A 21,603-nucleotide genomic window follows, 5' to 3' on the forward strand; every position below is an offset into this window, starting at 1 on the left:
TGTCTTGTGCTGATGGAAGTAGAGATGAGCTTCGAGCAGCAGATTCTGAGTTCCTCAGCGCAGCTGAGGAAGAATCAGGTGACTCAGTGGTTGCAACTCCCCTGGGCCAGGGGGGATCTGCATCCCTCAGGCCGGACCAGTGGGGCTGAGGAGGAATTAGGGCAGGAAGGAGGAATTTGGGGTTTGTCTGAGCTCTCTTAAGGCACAAACCCCAAGCTGCAGCCCTCAGCTGGGACCTCATCCTTTAACTTCATTCACTCTTGGCTTTTTTGGTGCTGCGACATCTCCTTCACACATGAATAATTTCATCTTAGTTATCCTAACGCTAAAAAAAAAAAAAAAATTAATAAAAAAGAGTTTCAGTCCCCAGTCTGGGAGATATTTCCATTAGAAATATCCCATCAGAGGAGCTGTGCATGCCTGAAAACATCCTTTTCTTTTCTGCCCTGTCCCCCGGGTTGCTGTCTGCAGCCTGTGCCTGCGGCTCCAGCCCTGCAGGCAGCGCTCCCAGCTGTGCCCCAGCTGCTCCAGCCCCGGGGTGTGCCACGGAGACAGCACACATCTCCTCACCAGCCACTCGGGGGGATGGTTACACGGGTTTTATTATTTAAAACCGGCTTTTGAAACTTTCCCCTTCCTCCTTTTCCGCTCTACCCTAAGTGTCCTGCGGAGGGTTCTCATGCAAAAGCGCCACTCCCTTGTGATTTTTTTTTTTATTATTATTATTTCCCTGGATTTCCCTTGGTCTTTTAGCATAATTCTTTTGAGTTAATAGCAGCAGGTTTTGTGGAGCGGGGGTAAATAGTCTGGGTAAAGTAAAGGCGTGTTGTTTGTGTAAAGCAGGAGGACGTGGTTTGCTGATGTTGCTGCTTTCGTACATTGAATAACATCGCTGTATAATCCACAACAGAGCAGTAAAATTAATTTCATGGCATGTGATCCAAACAAGCGTAGCCACTGGGGTATAAATCCTTGGGACTACCCTCAGCAGAGGCTGGGGGGGTGTCCTGCAGGTCCAGCAAGGAGCAGAGTCTGGATGAGCACAACTCCACAGCGGGAACTGGTGAGGAGCTCCAAGACAGCATCCTCTGTCTCCTCCTTTTGAGATCCCTGGAGTGCCTCCCTGACGTGCCAGTTGTTTTCAAGGATCTGCTTTTAAGGTGAAATCCCCTCTGCCAAGCTCCCCCAGCCCTGGCCAAATCCCCACGTGGCTCTTCCCAGAAAGCGAGGCCCTCGTGATGAGCTCCTGCGTTTTCCATTAGGAGAAACCTTCCAAAAAGACTTCTTTTTCCAAATGATTTCTTGATAGCCGGCAATCTCCTCAGTCATTTCTTATGCAGAAATTGTTCTTGGAGGTGTTTTGCCCTGGTAACAGCAGGTTCGTCACCATTCCTTGTGTTGGATTTCTCGCTCAGGTCACCTCATTTCTTGTGTGGTTCTGTATTTTCCTGCCTGCCTTTGTGGGTTTTTTTGGTCTGTTCCTTTGGGATCTGAGGGTCTTTAAGCTTGAACAATGTGATTGATCTGAGCTGTGTTTTAATCCAATGATAAATACTTAATTTTGGAGGTTTAGGTTGACAGCAGAGCCACCTTGGAGTGTCAGGCTGCGAGACTTTGGTTTCCTGCTCGGAATAGATAAGGAGCAGGTATTTCCTGTAAATCCTCCCCCAGTGCTCCAGTCCTACCATTAGGGCATTAAGTCAGATACACGACACCCAATTTCACAGTAATTCCTGAGGAAAAAAAAAAAAGCACATTATATTTGTTAATGGGCTTCCCAGGCCTTACTTGGTTTCTTCCTGAAGAATATGAATTCCAGCGAGTTTCACCTGAATTCTGACCTTCAGATACACAAATGTCTGGGGGTCCTGAAGCAAGAACACGGTCTTTAAAATTAGTTCTTCTCCACCTGAATGCTGCCTCCTGTTCCCATGAAATCCCCGTGGAGTGCAGGAATAAAACTTCTTTAAGCGCTCCAAAATTCATCAGTGTGTTTTTTCACGAACCACTTACATCTTCTGGAAGCATTCTTTGTGTCAACATGACCCGTGCCAACCTTTCCCTCTCCAAATGGCTTTGTCTGGATCGTGTGCTGCCTGCGGGATCATCGCTTCCCTTCATCTCCTTTTCTTCTGATTGCCAAGGAACGCCAGGCAGATCCCAGAAACTTCTCCTGATGTGCTGTAGCAGGCCCTCTCGAGCAGCCCGGCTGAATAAATACCCACTGAATAACTGGAGAATGCATTCAGATCCTTTTTATTTTGATTTATGTCCTATCCTCCTACCTGTGCATCGCCCAGAGTAATTGCCAGTTTTCGCCTCCTGCGGAGAGATATAATAGAGCCGAAGAATCAGGGAAATGTGCTCTGTTTTCTCCCTCTCTCTGCCTTTTGTAAGGGAGCCTTTGTGTTCTCACACTCACAATTTGCAAACTGAAAATCAGCACCTCGTTCCCAGCTGGCCTGGCTGGAAGGATCTGCTTGGAGCCTTCCTGTGTCCCCCCGTCCTAGTGGCACTGTCTCCTGTGTCCCCTGTCCTTGTGCCACTGCTTCCTATATGTCCCCTCTGTCCTTGTGGCACTGCCTCCTGTGTCCCCTGTCCTTGTGGCACTGCCAGCACGGGGACACCTGCACACGCAGCCTGCTCCCCTGTGTGTGACATCAGGGTGTCCCAAATGATCAGGGAGCTGGGAGCCAGCATGTTCCCTGTCCCTGAGCTGGTGTCCCCTGTCCCAGAACTGGTATCACCTGTCCCTGAGCTGGTGTCCCCTGTCCCTGAGCTCATCCCCTGTCCCAGAGCTCCTGTCCCAGAACTGGTGTCCCATTCCAGAGCTCATCCCCCGTCCCAGAGCTGGTGTCCCCCGAACCGCAGCTGGTGTCCCCTGTCCCGGAGCTCATGTCTCTGTCCCAGAGCTCCTGCTCCCTGTCCCACAGCTGGTGTCCCCTGTCCAAGAGCTGCTGTTGCCCTGCTCTGCCAGCAGCCCCTGTCCCTGCCAGCCCTCAGCTGGCCCCAGTCCCCGTGCTGTGTCCCCGGGAGGGGTGGCAGGGTCCCCTCTGTCACCTGGCAGGGGGTGCAGGGTGGTGACTGCTGTGTGGGACGGACACCTCAGTGTGTGAGATCTGAGAGGCCCCTGCAGGGCCCTTTGCTTCATCCCAGCAATAATAAGGTCAGCAGGGCGCAGCGGGAGCGCTCCATCAATTAGTGCAGTCATGCTTCTAATGAGCCATGGCTAATGACACGTGTTTAACCCCCAGGTGACACAGCCCAGCTAGCTGCGTGACCTGCAGGTCCCAGACACGGCACTGTTGTGTTTTGAAAGCAAAAAAAAAGAAAAAAAAAAAAAAAAAGAAGTGATATTAATAGAGATTTCCAGTTGAGTGGCCCTGTCTTCTGCACGCGGCTTCCTCCCTGGGTTTAACGAACTGCGCTGGAGGTGTGGAATGGTCTGGGTTAAAAAGGACCTTAAAGCCCACCCAGTGCCACCCCTGCCATGGGTAGGGACACCTCCCGCTGTCCCAGGCTGCTCCAAGCCCTGTCCAGCCTTGTCACAGTGAGGGTGGCTGTGACAAACCTTTAGGTCCCCTGACTTCAGGGCAGAGGGTGGTGAGAAAATAATTAGGAGTGGGAACGACGGTTGGCACTAGGAAAAGAACACTTTAATAACGGAAAAAAGGCAATAGGAGCCGTGCCCCAAACCCATGCACAGCACCCAGGAGAATTCCATGGGGGTAACCAACAGAAGACCCAGAAGTGAGGAAAACATGACAATCTTTAGGGCAGCTCTGAGGGTAAGGGTCCAGTCAGAAACTCAAACTGGGAACAAACCCATATTTGTGCGACACAACTGACCAACCATAAACGCATAACCTTATATGGAACAACTTCATTAACATGCAAACTCCCATGAACCTTTACTGCTCACCACAACTAGAAAGGGCGTTCCCATGGGTTGGGGAACTCCCACACAGCCTGGCCCTCGCCTTCCAGCTGATCCCTCGAGGAAATGAAACCTTTTCTTGTGATCCTTGCCTCACGGAGCACAACTCAAGCTGCAGGTAAGCTGATGTGCTGCTCACTGTGGGGCTTTCCCAACTCCCTCCTGAACATGGGCTGGGCACTCTCTCACTCACTGCAGGTGTCTGTGACCCCTCTCCCTCTGCTGGGTTAGGCCAGGCTTAGTTTAGACTTTGAATTTAATCTCCATTCAATTCTCTGCAACACCCAAATCCAGCCTGACCTGTGCACCTTGGATGACCTTTCCAGCTCAGGATATCCTGTGAAGATCCCCCAAGCTTTGGCTGGCAGGAGTGTGGTAGAAAGGTGTGACACAGCTTTAAATAAACATTCACATGCCAGAAAAGATTTTTAAAGCCATTGGAGTTTGGTTTGGATTGATAAATTACTGCCAAAAAAAAAAGTAGAGTAACATGGTTATATGTTTGAAATAACAACTTTTCTCCTACCAAAAATGGCATGTTGTGTGAGCCCACGATAATCCTGCAGCATTGTGGCTCCCAGCAGGAAAAAAAAAATACTCATAAAATTAACATGCTGCTTAGAATTCACTCTCTGAACACCCTGAAACGCCTAAAGAGCTCATGTAGGGATGTGTTCAGTGCTGCTTAAGAGAGAAGATTCCTCCAGATTGTCCAGTCTTTGAACACTTTCCATTGGATCTCAAATCTGTGAAGCATTCATGTGGGGTGTAAAAACCTCAGAAATAATTAAGACCTCCATTTCTAATAACCCTTCTGGCACCATTTTAACCTTATTGAGGATATAATAAAGAATTAGCCATTTAGGCTACCAAATTGGCCGCTTTTTGCACTGTGCAGTTGTAGTTTTAATCAGCACATGCCTTAACAACCCTAGGAGGAATTCATTATTTCTGTAGCCACAGCATGGTGTCCTTTCTCCTTCCACTTGGACTACATTTCTTGCCATTTGCAGGATAAAGTTTGAAAAGTTTTAATTATAAGAATGGAAAAGAAAGGGTCATAAAGCAGATAGAAAGAAAAAAAAATAAATCTCAAGTCTTGCAGATCTGTGTTATAAATGGTTGAGTTTGGCCACGATGTTCTGAGGGATGGTATGAAAGGACAGGTTGGTGTTCTCTTCCTGCGTTATGCTGCCACGTAACTGCCGAATTTGGCATTAATTGTTAAATAATCTGCAGGAATTTTGGCTTTTAGGTCAGGTGCATTTAAGCCGAACATCAGCGGTGGCAGCAGCGCTAAAACCAAGCCTTGAGTCAGGATTAGTGGCCACAAAGCCGAGCCTAGGCACTGCTCTACCTCATCCCAAACCGGCCCCACGCGCGGAACGAGTAACAAAACCCATCCTCAGTGCGAGGAGAAATAAACATCATTACAAGGTCAGCGCTGCTAAATTGCAGCCCTCGCTGTATTATCAGAAAGTAATGAGAAACACCTTCAGCCTCAAAGAGGAGTCGATAGAAAATCAGCAAACAGCCACTGCAGACATCCTTTTCTGGTTGTTGTTGTTTTATTTTTTGTTTTCCCAGCAGCAAGTAGGGATGAGGTCTGGGATAACACAAACACCCCCAGGCACGCACAGCCTTTAAGGAAAAGGACAAACAACATCCCAGCAATCAGCAAAGCCACCCACTGCTGTTATTTTATGAATAGATGGTAGATTTGCCTTCCGCGTGTTGGCGAAATAATGAAAAAAAAAATAAATTAAAAACCGGAATTTGGAAGGCGTAAAATCGCAGACAATTTATGTTCATCGCCGGAGCCGGCCACACAAGTGCCGGGGAATGGAGTGGCGGATGGAGCTAAGAGGAGAGGGAAATCAGAAATGCGAGGGGAGACAAAGGTGTGGAAATTCCTCTCTCCAGAGCTAATCAGAACTCAGTGTCCTATTGCCAGCAGCGGGGGGAGCGCTCCGGGAATGGGAATTACAGGATGATTATGTCGGAAATAACAGCGAAGGGGGCGTGTGCTGACTCGGAATATTGTCACCTCCAGCCTGCCTTTGTCACCCAGTGCCACCTGTAATACATCATTTTACCCATCATTTTACGCCGGAGGGAAAACTCCGGGGTTAACCCTCAGCCCGTGCAGCACTCCAAGTGTAATCACTCTAATTCGCAATTGTAAACCTCCCGTTATCAATTAATTCACATTGTACAAAGAACTATCTGATTATCTTTGCGCGGGGCGCCGTATTTACCCTGCGATTTGATGCTGAGTAATTAGCACGTAATTGCGGAGGGCTATTAATGGCCAAGAAAGGGGTGTATTTATGTGTAGTTAAAATAATTGCAGCCTTTTTGAGAGCGAATCTTTTTTTTTTTTTTTTTTTACTTTTCCCCTCCTTTTGGATGCGTCTAAACAGTTCGTCTGGCCAAAAACATCGCCTGGGCAAAGCTGAGGCTCCTTGGGATGAGTTTGGTTAAAGTTTTACCAAAAAGGAAAGTTCATTTCGCATTTAAAAATGTTTTCTCTGCCTCCCCAGCCTGCCCTGCCCTTGGTGGGAAAGGGGATTTGTGGCAGGGCTGGGCGTGTGGAGGATAAATCCCGGTGACCTCCGTGCCTGGCATGGATGAACGCTCCCCGTGTAGCAGCTCCAGCACAAAAATCTCCTCACCCCATTACAGTAATTCCTGCTCGGGGATGGCTTTATGGACGCCATCAAGGGCAATGGGGGCTTTCATGTCCAGCGCAGGTGATGATGGTTTTATTCCCCTTGCTGCCATCCTCATCCCTCCATCATCGCCCCTCTGGGGCTGCGTTTCGCGGCCTCCACAGCTTGTTTTCTGGGAGTTTTCTGAGCTTTGCCATTGCAGAGGAGCTCGGATTTCCAGCTCAGGGGTTCTGTCCTTGCTGGGAAAGGCTGGAGATGGTGCCTTAGGATTTCGGCTTTTCTATTTTCCATGTATTTGTAATCCTGCAGCTCTTTAGTGTGGAACTCTCAACTCCACACACAGTGGGAGCTGCTGCTTCCCCGTTTTGGGCAGACACAACAATTCCTCTCCAGGCCTGGGGATCAAGGACACCTCACTGCCTCAGGCCTCAGAGATGGGAACAAAAGTGAGTTGGGGGCAGCAAACTGGGGGTGAATGACTTCATTAGCTGAAGCTGAAATTGGAAAATGAACCTCCAAAATGCAAATGGACCAAACTTATCAAAGTGTGAAAACCCGTGACCATTTTGGGTGCAGCCCCTTGGGGCGCTTCATCTGCCCTAAATGTGCCTGAAGGCCCTTCAATAAATATAATAAAGACTGCTTTTTATTCCCCTAATTGTGTCTGGCCTGTGTTTTTAGGTAGCCCCAAAAGGCATCAGACAAGGAGATGCCTCATGGTGCTGCTTGCTCAAGGCCACTTCCATTGGCATTTGGGGTTTCTAATCTGCAGATCTGGGAGAATATTTGGGATTCTGGGGAGCACCAAGGAGCTCTCTGGAACAGTCCCTGTCTCCTGTGGGGCTGGACCTGCCGGGGCCTGGGTTGGGGGAGGCTTTGCTTTGCTTCAGCTGAGTCCCCCGAGTTTAAGAGGATTTTCTCTCTGATCTAACAAGAGCGTCTCTGCGCTGCTCATCGCTGCTTCTGCACTCAGCAGAGCCCCCAGCCACGGCACTGTGGGATTTGTGCAGGAACCAGTGATGTTGTGATGTGGGATCATCTCCTGTGGAGCTGAGGGAGCAGCTCTGGCAGGTGCCACTCCTGTCCCACCGAGCCACCGGTGGTAATCAAAGCCACCTTTCCACTCATTTTCCCCCTCCTGGAGCATCTCCCCATCCCAGCATCCCCAGGCAGGTGCTGTGGCAGGGATGTTGAGTGTTTGAGGTGCAGCTGGGGCAGGGTTGGGTAGGCTGGCACCCACATGGAGCCAGGGGGAGGAGGTGGGGCTGCAGGAGCTCCCTATAAAAGGAAAAGCTGGTGGAAAACCCCAAATTATGCTGGTCTGAGCTCTGGGGCAGAGCAGAAGGGGCTCCCAGGACCTGTCCCAGCTTTGGTGAGTTGGGGGGAAGCTCTCAGGGGGATTTTTGGGTGTTGAGGAAGGTGATGGAGTGAGAATTTTGCTTGAAGGGAGCATCTTTCTTAGGATTAGGGCTGGGTGGTTCTGATCAGGCTCTGTGTTTCTGCGTGCCTCTGGTGAGCTCTGTCTCACAGAACTTTATTTTCCCCACCCTGACACCTCCTGTGCAGGTTCCTGGGTAAAACTGATGTTTTTATGTAGATAACACTTCCGTTTCTTGAAACTGAGGCTCCTGTGGAACATCTCTGTGTGCTGTTGCCCCCCAGACAGGTGTCTCTAATTGGTTTTCTCGTGGTTGGAAATACTGAGGATTATTTTGTATTGAGAACCATCTTGGAGCTGGGTCTGGCTAAGCAGGAACCGCTTTAGGATTTATTTGCATCTTTGGTTGCAAACCAGGAGCAGCCCACAGCGGTCAGCTGAGTTTTAAAGCTGGTCAGAGCCCTGGAGGATATTTTAGTTAACTCCTGACCAAACTGTGCAAAAGCACAATGAGGTCTTTTCCATTGCTGGGCTGTAGAAGCTGTGCATAAAGGAAATTTACCTTATGCCATGCCCCTTCCCAGTGTTTTTAGTGCCGCTTTTGCTTTGTGTGTTGTTCCTGTATCTCCCTTCCGTGGCATTTACTGGGTAATTCCTTCCATTCTATTCCATCTATTAATGTGTTTATATTTATCTTTTTATGTTTCTATTTCCATGCGTTTTATTGAGTCTATGAAAAGAACACTGCAAAGAAAAAAAGGAGCAGTTTATCTTTCTTAAACAGCAACTTTCTTTTAGACACTTGGGCCATTTCCCTGTGCCTTGATCCATTGCTCACAGTTCTGGGGATGATCAGCCATGAGGGTTTGGGTTTTTTTTTCTCCCAAAAAACCTCCCTCTCACTCCTACTTGGAGCTGGCCCAACCTAAATCATGAGCTGCTCTGCCTTTGAGAATTGAGCAACGTGGCACAGAAGTGCTCAAATTCAAGTCATCAGTGCTTTCATCCAGACGTGTCAATGACCTGTGGGGGGAAATCTGGGGTTTGCTCATCAAAACGGGCCCAAAATGTTCAGAAAATCGAGGTGAGCTCCAGGCTGGTGGCTCCCATTCCGAGCAGCCAAGTGTGTGTGGCTGAATCCCCGGGCAGCCTCATCCCGGGGAATGCTGGCTCAGCCTGAGCTTGTGCTGTGTGTTAGGGAGTTTATGACCTGTGTAAAAACCACGTCAAGTCAAACAGCTGCCTGCTAAATAATTCAGCACATTGATGGGATGATGACTTTGGAGATGGGAGATGGTGGGTTTAACTCTTTCAGGAGGGGCAGTGGAGCTGCTGCAGCTGAGTTCTGGCAGGATTCCTGGTGTTCCACGGCGGCTTTGGGCAGGAGGTGCCAGCAGAACTTAAAAATGAGAGATAAAAACAGATTTGGCCCTGATGGGAATTTCAATGAAATGCATTTTTTTAGTAGAACTGGCTAAAAGACCCCAAAATCCTAGGAAAAAATGAGTTTACTTGCTGGATCCTCAAGCTTTTTTAGTTTTGAAAAGGAAACGTGAAAACCAACATATTTTTTTCAGGAAAAGCAAAAAACACTTGTAAAAATCAAAACTTTTATATATCTTCATTCTCCTTAGGTCATTTGTAGAAATATATTGAGCTGCTCTGGTTTTCTTTTCTCTTGAACACTTTCTAACCAGCTTTGTTGCAGTAATAGAGACTTCAGACCTAAAGCCAGTCTGATTTATTTAGATGTAACAAAACTGTTTGATTTTCTGTTTTATCTCTCATCTTCATTTGACCCCAAGCTTATTTAACCTTCACTCCAGGTGAAGTACGTTATTTAAAAGATAAAAGGAACAAAGGGAAAAAAAAAAAAAAACCTTCAATTTTTGAAAGTTTCCAGTGTCTGAGTGTTTGTCTTGATAGAGCTGAATGTCTCAGCTTGTTTCGTGGGGGATATTTATAAAGACACACACGACATATTTATATTTGTGAAATGTAAAAAATAGGTTTATTCCATCTCATTGCTTTATGAAACAACATATTTGCCTAAATGCATTCTTAGATAAGGTTCTAGTTTCTGTAGATCCCTTGAACAGCAAAATTCCTGTTTCTTAGTAAGAAATAAATTGCAACTTTGTGCTAAAGCAGAAGTAGTTTTGCGGTCTGGTTGTTTTAATTTGGATTTTTTTATATCTTTTAATTTGGTTTCCTTTCTTTTGAGATCCCTGAAGTTTTGCCCGTTTTGAGAGCCCTGTAAGGGGATATTTCTGCAGCCAGCTTGGATGCCCTGGACGTCAGTGGGACCAGCCTGGGGCTCAGTGATGTGTCCTGCCCGTGGCAGGGGGTTGGGATGAGCTGAGCCCTGCCAGCCCAGCCCGTTGTGTGTCCCTGTGAGGTTTCTCCTGGAGGGGCTGTTGCCCACACAATGTGCTTGGCTGAGTCTTTTTGTCCTCATTTTTGGCCTCTCAGTTTTGCCAAGCTCCCATTCTGACCTTTGTGAGCAGGATTTTGGCTGCCCTTGAGGGTTGGTTTTTTTTTCTTTTTTTGTGATCCTCAGACAAGTCTGTGTGTGATTCCCAGCCCTCCTCCTTCCCTGTGATCTCAGGGAAGCTTCAGAGAGCATCACCCCAGCGAAACGAGGCTGCTGAGAGCTTTGGAAAAGTCTGGCACCCTTATTGTGTTCTTGCTGCTGAAATTGGTTGAGTTTCAGAATTGGGTACCAAAGGATCAAGGCAGGAGTGCCAGGCACTGGGAACAGAAAAGAGCTGAGCAGCTAAAAATCAAAAACTCCTGGGCTTTTAAAATGGTTTTACATGGCATTGGTACTGAAACAGGGTGAGAACTTGGAATTGTAGAAATCCTGAGGAAGAAGTGATGCCTTGGGAAGGCTGAGCTGGAGCAGAGACTGCACAGAGCTGGAGAATAAAGTAGAGATTTATTGAAAGGCCTTTAGGATCCACCTTGGGCAGGACAGGAGCCTGGCCAGGGCTGCACCCAAGGTGGACCCAAAATGGTCACAAAATGGACAGACGGTCACCAGGTCTCACACTCTGATACGTTTTGGTCCATTTACATCTTGGGGTTGAATTGCCCCATTCCAGCTCCAGGCTGTGAGGTCCCATCCTTGTTCCTCCCTCCAGCCCACCCTTGTTTGTGCTTTTGGGCTGAGAGTTGTCCTTGGTGTGCAGCAGGAGAAGGATTTGTTTTGTGTCCCTGCTGTGTGCAGAGCCCAGTGACACTGACTGTGAGCTCAGAGCTGCACCCCTGGGCACCACAGAACCTGAAATCCAGGATAGATAAACCTGAAGGCATCAGAAAGGACCATAAGGATCATCATGTCCAACTCCTGATCCTGAACATCCCCAGGGATGTCCCAGCTTGATCCACCTGCGGCAGCTTTGGCCCCGTGGAAGGGGCTGATGTGGCCCCTGAGGGTGCAAACACACCTGGGCTCCCTCAGAACCCGAATTGTCTCTGTCCCTTTGGCCAAGCCCAAGGGGAAATTGTTGATCTGATCCCCCTGCAGCTGTGGAACACAATGAAGGGAAAGAAGAGTAATTTATACATATATTAGGAAAAAAAAAAAGAAGGGATTTTGGCAAATCCTATGCTTATTATATTTCCCCCCTTTCTTTTTCTCTAATTTTCCCTGGAAAATAATCCTGCTTATTCATGATGCTGCTGCAATAATTGAACTCCTGGAGGGAGAAAAAGCTCCCCATATAAATTACTACTTGAGACCTGTTGTGTTTTGACAGATGTCAGGGCTGGGGAGCTGAGCTGGGTCTGGAGAGGGCTCAGTATCGCTGGGCTGCAGACTGATGGCTTGCTGTGCCTCTGAATGTGGACAGATTACATTACAACCCACTTTTTTCTGGATTTTTTTTTTTTTTCCCCCTTCTCCTAGTCACAACCTACTGGCTCTGAGGGAATAAATAGAGAAAATCACTCCTGGTACTTTTGCAGGTTGTTGCTTCAGGGGTGGGAATTGAAGGGAGGTGGCTTCCTGGAGGACAAAAAAATACTTGTGGTGTTTCAATGTTAGTGTGGAAATTCAGGAAGACAGAATTAGTTGAATTAGGAGAAATCTGAAAGGAGCAATTTGCTGCTGTCCATGAAGCTCCTCTGATTTTACAGTTAATATTTAGAGTATGCTGGTTGTGGGTGATAAAGACACGTGGCCCTCACTAAAATATCTTGGGTTTAGTGAGTGTTTTGAAAGTATTTCAGACTCATCATTCAGGATTTGTCTATTTTTTGTAAAAATATGTGATTCTTGCATTAAATAGATGGTGCTAAACTAAATAAGTTGATTTTTCATCTGGATGTGCTGCTTGCACTTGTCACACATGAGGGGACAGTCCCATCTTCCACCTTTATGGCTTATTTCAGATGGACTGGTGGAAATAACAGAGAAAAAAAAATCCCTTTCTGGGTTTGTCCCTCCTCATGGGTTTTGGTCTTGAACTCACCTTTAGTTGCTGTCTGTTGCTCCTAAATAACGAGATTTTTGGATGAATCAGTGACTTCATTTAGAAGCCATAACTCAGAAGGAGTGTACTTCAGAAAAGGTGGTATTTTATTCCCAGGTTTTCAATATTTTGGGGTGGTTTATGAATCCTCTGGAAGAAGTGTTTGACTGAGATACAATTTCCTAACACGGATTGCTGATTAGTGATGGAATTGCTGTGCCCAAGAAATCCTGGATGCTTTTTGCAGGGAAGAGATGTTTATTGTACCTCAGTCACTGCTGACATTCTCCTGCTTTCAGGAAGGTTTTTGGGAGGCTTTTGCTGATGCCATGTCAATTCTATTACACTTGCTTGCTTTCCTTTGTGCTCACAGCTTAGAGCAGCTGAATAAGGTAAAATATTGATATTTTTGGTAGCTCATGTATGATTTTCCTGCTCTCCAAATCTTGAATTTTGTCACCTTTTCCAGCTGACTCTTAATGTCATGGTGGCTTTTTTCCAGGTTTCCTTAGTGGCATCCAGGACTTGCTAAATAATTGTCTTAAAAATCAATAATGCAACAGTCCTGTTTAGTTACACTGCAGAGTTTTTCAAAATAAGAGTTTGTTTGTTTGTTTGTTTTTCTCAAGTTGGAGTAGAGGTTTTTTGGATATCCAGTGGGATATTTTTTGGGTTTTTTTCCAGCGGGACATTTCCTCACCTGGCTTTATCCAGGGCTCTTGTTGAGACCCCAAGAGCAGGAGCAGAGTTCATGTGGCTCTGCTGGTTTTCAGAGCATTAACAAATAGGGATACAACGGTGAAACTTCAGCTCCACCCCTTTGCTCCCCAAGATGAGGGGTTAAAAAAATGATAAAATTTAAAAAGAAAAATGCTGCTTGTGCTGGGGCACTGCACCCCAAACACCCCCCAGGTTGTGTTGAGAACCTGTCAATCTTTGGGACTTTCCCTCCAGCGTTTCAAGCTTCGATTTTCTTTTTTTGGGGGGTTTTCATTGTCACATCTCTGCTCATCCAACTTTGACCCATGCTGGTGCAACAGAGCAACAACGAGTTGCATCTCTTGCTCATCCTGTTGCTTTTTCCACCTGAAAGAACGAGGGGTGAGCACCTGGAACTGGCTTTTTTTTTTTGTGGCCACACGAAACTTCCAACCCCTCTGCACTGCCTGACCTACTTGTGCAACTTCTCAGCAATTCTTCAAAAGAAACTAGCTTGGAAGGCAAGAGTAGACCTTGTTTTTTTGGTTGTTTTTTTTTTTTTTGGAGAACATGGTGCCGAGGGAGGATGTAGGCGATCCGAAATGTCTTCGGGTTTGCAAGGACAAGGAACAAATTAAGAAGGAGCAAAACAAACAATTTAATGGTGATGGAGCTGTAGCTCCAGCGAGGAGAGGCTGTGGGCGTGCATCCATTTTATCTCGCTGCGCAAGATGATTCCTCACCACAGAAGGTCATAAAAAAAAAAAATAAAATCTCTCGCTGCTGAGTGCTGGGAGATAATTTTGCTAAAAAGTTGGAAATGTTTTATTAGCAGTAAATATTTAAGGCCTTCGTTTACAGCGCTCAGGGGGCTGTGAGTGCATGCCTTAGCTTGGCAAATAAGCCCTGAATTGTCACCTCAGAGAAAAACCCAATGGCAAAACCTGGGAAATGAACTGTCAGGGCTGCTAATTATTGTATGTTGTTGTGTAGACATTAATTACTCAGAGCCTGATTTGGTTGTTGCTTTTTTTAATTTTTTTTTTATCAGTGACCTTTCCTGTTTGATGCTTTGTAATTGGTCGCAGGTGATCAGAGAGATTTCTGAGCACTCTGCAATTTCTGCTTCTGGCACTGCAATCCCAGCAAGAAAACATTTAATACAATGGAGTGATGGGGACAAGGAATGAAGGGGAGCTGGTGGTGCCCTGGCAGGTGTAGCTGGTTGAGTTCTGCTGGAGCTCTCATGCCAAGATGGGACATGGGACCCTTCTGCTCCCTGCCATCAGCTCAGACAGGCTTTGGGCCCTTGGAAAGTGCAGAAATCCAGAAGTTTTAGAAGATCCCATCAGTTTTTGTGGAGCTGTGGTGGGATTGTCTCCGAGCAGGGGCTTGGGGAGCTCACACAGCCTCAGCTCCCTGGGGACAGGGAGCGAAGTTGGGTCTTGTGCAGCTTTAGAGCTGCTACACTGACACCTCGTTAAAACGAAGGTTATAGACCTGCAGCTTATGGTGATGGTGACTAAAACGTGGTTGTTTCCTTAAGGGGAGCTGGTTCAGCCCATCCCCTGCTGCTGCTTGGAGAGGGAAATGAAGATGTTTTACGTTGGGGGGGAAAAGCCACAAGCCCCAAATGTGACTGTGGCTGTCAGGATTGTCCCTTTGTGTCACCAAAACCTGACAAGTTCAGCTGCAGTGACCTCTGGGAAGTTGATGGGCTCTGTGCAAATGAGAAGAGGATCTCTTGATCAGCAGTTTGGAGAGGCAGAGGCATCGCTCAGACAATGAAACCCAATTTAATTTGTGTCATTACTTTGCATTTCAAGTAGGAAGGTGATGAACACATCATCCTCTCCAGCGCAGCTCCTGGAGTTATCCTGGGCTTTTTTCCTGGTACCTGAATCTCTGTGGGGAAACAGCTTTGGGAGAACATCTTTCAAACTTCTTCTCGGTGCAGTCAGTGAAAGTTTTTTTACAGTCAGCAAAAGTTTTATTTTTGATGGAGCAGGAAAACCCATTTTAAGTAGTAGAGGCAATTTTTAGGGTTATGCACCTTGCAAGTTCACTTTAGGAATCAGCTGGTGAATCCCTTCGACCTGCATGGCTGCATGTTAATAAGAAATAGAGACACCACAATGGTTTGGAGATGTTGTCAGGGAAATCTCAGTGTTCCTTTCATTTGTGAAGCAAATGACAACGAACAAATGGAATTGTAAAGCCTGAAAATCCAATATAAATTTGTAACGCTCATCCCCACTTGATGAGACCAAATAAGAGTTTGAAATATTTATTTTTACACTTTTTTTTGGTTAGAATAAATTACATGAGGTGTCTGTTCTTACAGCATTTTGCTTGGAAGTGAAAGCCCTCAATCCCTGGGAGAGCAGTGCTGGGGATTAGGCTGCTGGAGTTTTTCCTTCAGGAGATAGATGACACTCACAGAATGATTTTGGCTGACTCACCAAACAGTGTTTTAAATGCACAGGAGATGCTTCCGCACATGGGATTGATATCGCAGCTCCAGAAAACTCTGGCTGCTCCTTTGAGCTCCCATGATCAATCCACTGCTGAAACTGGTGAGCAGGAGGAAGGGCCAGGGCCGCTGGGCTGCACCTGGGGGTGATGCTGATCCGGGTGGTGAAAACTCACAGTTCACATCCTCTGCCTTTGCTTTGGAAAGCAGCAGAGCCAGGATTAGGGCAGAGCTGTGGGGTTTGTCCCAGGAATGTCCTCTTGGAGCAGGAATAGGGATGGCAACAGAGCAGCTTTCCTCCTGAGGGCTGCTGGAAATGAAGAGGAGCAAGGTTCAGATGCACTTCATTATTTATTAATGAGCTCTTGGTCCTCATGTTCCTTTAGCATAATTGAAGAGTATTGTATGGAAGGTTTGGAAGTTTATATTAAAAAACAGGAGCAGGAAAAGATCTTTACAGTGTACAGGGGGGTAAAGACAAATCTGCAGTCTGAGGGCTCCTGGAGTGTCTAATTTGAGACTGGGGTGAAGCAGAGATACAACATCTCATAATTTAATCTTGGTTAAAAACTGAATTTGGAAGATAGGACGAGTCTGTGGTTTGGCAGGAGACGGAAAACAGTGCCAGAGGAGGCTGATTCCATAAAGCTTAACTCACAACAGAGCCAGGGACAGTAAAAGGTAAAAAAAAAAATAATCAGCAAATGAGTTGTTGTGTGCTTGAAGTGACCAAGGGAGAATTTTGGGTTGAGGAATCCCAGCCTGATGCTCAGTAATGTCCCTGTCCTGGGCCAGGCTTGGTTTCCATCCCCAGGGAAACATTTCAGCCGCGTCTCCAGATGCTCTGAGGAAAGGTGCTTTAGGAATGGCAGGATCTGCAAATGATGCTAAATTCACTTCCAGCTGGGGAGATGCCCCTCGGATTTCTCTGGGAATGCCGCTTTCAGCTGCACTGGTTTGTGTCAATATAAACTGGGAGTGTAATGTATGGATTTCTGCTGGCAGCAAGTGAGAGATCAGCACTTCTCCAGGCTCTCATCGGTGCTCCCTCCTGCCAGCTCCCAAAGAACTGCCTCCACAAAAAAAAAAAAAAAAAAAAAAAAAAAAAAAAAAAAAAAAAAAAAAAAAAAAAAGTGGAATTTTTCTGTGCAAATACACAGTATTACTGTGAAACGAATCCTCTCTATTTTTATTTTCTCTCCTTAAGCCGTTTTTTTTTTTTTTTCCCTCTCTTGAAGGATGTGCTGTTCCTTTACATGAAATGAGGCTTGCACAAAACTTGAATTTCTTGGGTTTTTTTGGAAGTTACAGCTTCAAGAACGACTGCAGTGGTGACTGGGGAGCTGCACTAAAAGAGTGTTGTTGCCTTTTCCTTTGGAGACAACTCCCTCTCCATGTTCTGAAGGGGGTTTTTTGGTTTTTTTTTGTTTTTTTCCAAAGCCTTCTGTTGACAAGAGATGCAGAAAATACCGAACCTGCTAAATTCAGATTTTAGCGTGCTGTCTTCTGTAGTGTCACCTGGGGGAGGGAGCAGAGTCTGTGCCCCTCAGTACCTGTTCCGGGTTGTTTTTCACTTGAGATGAAGGTGTAGGTTTGAATTCCTGGGAAGCTGTGGCCAAACCCTCCAGGCTAAGGGAGGTTTCTTTATTATTTAGCAAAATTGCTTGGGCGCTGCTGATGTTTTGGGGGGGAATACTATTGAAAAGCTTCGGGTTTTCTAGCAAGGAAGTTCATGTTAAGTGCTGCTGGTGAGGATGATGCACAATTAATTCATTCACCATCTCCAACACAGAATTTTAAAGGTGGGAAAAGCCCTCTGAGAGGGAGCCCAAACATGAACCCAGCACTGCCACGTCACCACCTGAGCACCAAAATCCGCAGGTTTTATCAAGAGTGTCTTGTAGTTCCTGTGGGATGAAATCCTGCGCTGAAAACAGAATCTTCTGAATTTGAGAATATTCTGGTTTGAGTCAGCATCTCTCTGCCAAGGCAAGACATTCTTCTGGAATTTGAAAAATTCGAAAATTTCTTGTTTCAAGAAATGCTCCATAGAAGCGTTCCTGTTGTTGGAACCTGCAATTCCTGAAGGATTTGAGTGGATACGTGCTGCTGACTTGGTCTGTTAAGCGGACAGAACCAGAATTTAGAGGTTTTTCAACCTGTCACCTGTTCCTTCCACCCCAAAACGATGCAGTATCCCGAGTTCTGGCTGGGCATGCGGGGGATGAGGTTTGTGCTGGAGTGAGAGCCCACCCAGCGTGAGCAGCTCCAGCAGGAGAAGGCGGCCACGAGCTTGGTAGTAACTGCGTTTGCTGGGGGTGTGGGGGAGGAGAAAAACCAAGATTTCATCCAGAGTCTCCCACGTGAAGGGCCAAAAAAAGCCACCCTGGCTGGGTTCTGCACACAGGCGTGACAGGCATGGGAAGACAAAAGCCCAGAGCGTGGTGGGTGAGGTGCAGCTCCGGAGGTTGTGTGTGGCAGGTGTTCTGTGAGACACCTCCTGTGCCTTGGGTGCCCGCGGGAGTTCAGGCCTGCTTGGGAGCTGGGTGGGCTCGAAATCTCTCTGTACTCAGGAGATCAGGCTTGGCTAAGTCAGAACTGCATTTTTTGGGTTTTTTTTTCCTTTTTCATTTCAGCAGCCACAGCTTCGTAGGTGTCTAAAAATATGCGGCGACGTTGGTGTTGGAGCGTTGCTTGACTCGTGCGAGTTGTTCTCCCAAACTTTCCCTGAGTGAAGTGATAAGTTGAACAGTTACAGTAAACAGAGTAATATTTTGATTGGTACAAAACCTTTCGTTTCTTCTCGACGTCTAATTAGCGTAGCTGGGAATGTCAAATATTTACCCGCTCTCCCCGGCGCTGTGCTCACTTCGGTGGGCTCCATCTGGCTCTGCCTGCCTCGAGCCTGTTCCTCGTGGAAAAGCTTTCCCAGACCCAGGGCTGGTGCTGGATCCCACCTGTTCCCCTCCAGGTCTCCTGAGCTGGGAGGGGAGCTCTTCCCTCCAGCAAATCCAGGTGGGATATAGAGCTGTGCAAGCCACGGGGAGCTGGATTCCCTCTCCAGGCCTGGGGATCAAGGACACCTCACTGCCTCAGGCCTGAGAGATGGAGACAAAAGTGAGTTGGGAGCAGCAAACTTGGGGTAAATGATTTCGTTAGCTGAAGCTGTAATTGGAAGATGAACCCCCAAAAATGAAAATGGACCAAAGTGTGAAAACCCGTGACCTGTTGTGGTTTTGGGTTCAGCCCCTGGGGGGCTTTTTCTACCCTAAACATACCTGAAGGCCCTTCAATAAATAGAACAGCTTGTTATTCCCTTAATTCTGTCTGGCCTCTGTTTTTAGGTGGCCCCAAAAGGCATCCCTGGCACTGGGAGTGAAGGGGTATTTGAAATGAAAGCTGATGTGGGGAAGCAGTTGGTGAATGTGAGCCATTAAAAGGTGCCCTGGGGGGCGTTGAGGTCTGGAAGTGGCACCACGAGGCAGAATTGGGTTTGTGTGGGGAGTGGGGACAGCAATGTCCCCATGGTCCGCGGGTGGAGCTCTCAGTTTGGGCGATGGGGGTGGTACATCCACGATAAATGAAGGCAAAATATCCCTTTAGACTGCCAGGAGTGCAATTCCTCAGTGCAGAATGTGGTGTGGCGGCTTTTTATATCCGTGCAATCCCAGAAAGGTTTGGGTTGGAGGGGATTTTAAATCCCATCCGGTGCCACCCCTGCCACTTTCCACTATCCAGGCTTCTCCAATCCCTGTCCAAACTAGCCTTGGGCACTTCCCAAATTCCCAGTTCTCTGGGAATTCCATCCCAGCCCCTCACCACCCTCAGAGGGAGGAATTTCTTCTCAATATCTCATTTTCAGGCTCTCAGGAGCAAGCCCATTACAGGAGCAGGGGTGTCCTCTGGTTGTGACTTCCCCATAATAAATTGGAATTCAAGCTACAACCCAGGACATGGGCGCTTATCTTCAGGCAAAATGTCAGAATTCTTTTTTCTGCCTCTCCTATCTGGGATGTGTTGATAGTGCAAAAAGAAAAAAAGCAAGCTTATATTTCCTTCTATCATTTTTTTTTTTTTTTGCTGCATTTCTGGTGCCCGCTGAATTCTAGTTCCATAAACATCATCTCCATTTGCCATATGTTCTCTGTGTGACCCATACCCAGCTACCAAGCATGTGAAGCTTTAGGTTTAAAGCATGTATTGAATGAATTTCCTGGGTTGTTTTTTTTTTTCCTATTTTTTACAAATTTTATTAGCATGTGGTTTGGATGATCTAATGGGGAATGGCTCCGCTTCAGCCTTTTTTGTGGGATTTAGGTTGGTTTGTTGTCAGCTGAGAGCTGTGCTGAGTTATCAGTGGAAGAGTTGCAGCCTTTAGTGAAGTCAGAGGTGGAAAAAATCAAGGTTTGAGTCATCCCAGGGGGAAAGGTTGAAGCCCAGGGTGGAGTCTGGGGGATGGAGCAAGGCTGGGGCTTTTGGGTTCCCCTCATGGATTGGGAGGAACTGAATCAAGCAGTGGAAAAGGATCTGAGCAGGTTACTGCTGTTGTCTCGTGGCACCTGGAAAATAGCAAATAAAAGCAACCCAAGGCAGCCTCTTCCTCTGCAAAACAAATTAACAGCAACAGGAATTAATTTAGTGCCTTAAAATATCAGTATCACCAACGTTCCATTTGAATTTTTTTCTTTCAGGTGTTGGAAATTTGACTGAAGGCTACGTATCATGCACTGGAGAAGGTAACAACTCTTTAATCCTAATTCTGATGGGTTGGTGTTAATTTCCCTTTATTTTTGACATCATCGCATTGAATGTCAGAATCTCCTTTGCGTTGTTTGTGCTTTAAAGAATTTGCCCTGGAGTTTCTCTGTGCCCTGACTGGGGGTTTTGATTTCCCTTTTTAAAAGAATATGTCAATATCTGGGTTTAAGTTCTTAGGGGTGTGTATGTTGCATTTATGCAATTCTGCATTGGAAGGTTTATGGAAAATGTGGAACATAATAATGCCTTCAGCTCTCACTGTAAACAGAAAATTGTAAATGATGTATATTTAACAGGATGTATGGAAGTTACAGAATTAATATTTCTCAAAAGGATATTGATATCTTGGTATCAATAATGTTTCAGGGTTTTGTGGGGTTTTTTTTTCTGGTTAGGCTCTTATTGTTCTTGTCAAGAGATTTTCAGAATTGGTGTTTAATTAATCATTGAATGATTGACTCTGCAATTGAATTTGTCTAAAAAAAACCTGTGGCGTTTCTGAAACTCAAATTTTCTTAATGGGCTCTCAGTTTGAATGTCAAAGGGAATCAATCTTGTTAGTGGAGAGGTGGGTTTTGTTCTATAGAACCTGAAATTATCTTGAGGGGTTTTTTGGGTTGTTTTTTTTTTTTTGCAACATGCTTTTAAGTCTGAATTATGTTGTTTCCAAAGGAGAACAAGATGATGTTTTCAGGGCTTGCAATTATTTGAAAAATAAATGTTGTCTTAGTTTTAGATGTTATTACTGTATCTGTTCAGAGAGACTACAGATGGTTTCTGACAAAAATATTTAATTTCTTAATTCCTGGGAGTTTTTCCTTAGTCCTGGGCAGTGTTCACAATGAAAACTGAAGATGGAGATCGAGTAAATATTCTCATTCAGCCTGGCTCTTCAGGAACGTGCTATCTTGGTGTGAGGTTTTTCAAAGACAGCATGATAAATCCTGTGATAGATCACTTTCTAGTCCTTCTAGTGGTCTGAATGGAACGGCTTATTTCTTAATATAAAAGATAACTTTGAATAATGGACTCCTCATCCCTTTGGACAGTACTCCTAAATTAGCCTCAGAGCTCCTTCTCAGGTGAAATCTCATTTTCAGGTTCCCCACAGGAAAAAGGAGATGCTGATCCCCATTTCATGTGGGAAGTGTTTTCAATCTGCTGATGAAAAGTACTTCTGAAGAGTTAGGCAACCTTGATTAATTGAGCCT

General features: G+C 46.2%; 1 protein-coding gene across 2 annotated transcripts in view; it reads left to right on the plus strand.

Annotated features, from left to right (window-relative positions):
• Positions 1-21,603, plus strand: part of LOC136296589 (contactin-4) — a 260,514-nt gene that overhangs the window by 17,671 nt on the left and 221,240 nt on the right. For both annotated transcript variants that reach the window (XM_066195773.1, XM_066195774.1), the window contains exon 2: positions 20,326-20,370. The gene's annotated coding sequence lies outside the window, so the exon portion shown is untranslated. The remainder of the gene's footprint in view (positions 1-20,325; positions 20,371-21,603) is intronic.

The sequence above is a fragment of the Chamaea fasciata genome, unplaced genomic scaffold (genome assembly GCF_029207755.1).
Source record: "Chamaea fasciata isolate MVZ Bird 193981 ecotype frontalis unplaced genomic scaffold, bChaFas1.0.hap1 SCAF_13, whole genome shotgun sequence".
Lineage (NCBI taxonomy): Eukaryota > Metazoa > Chordata > Aves > Passeriformes > Sylviidae > Chamaea > Chamaea fasciata.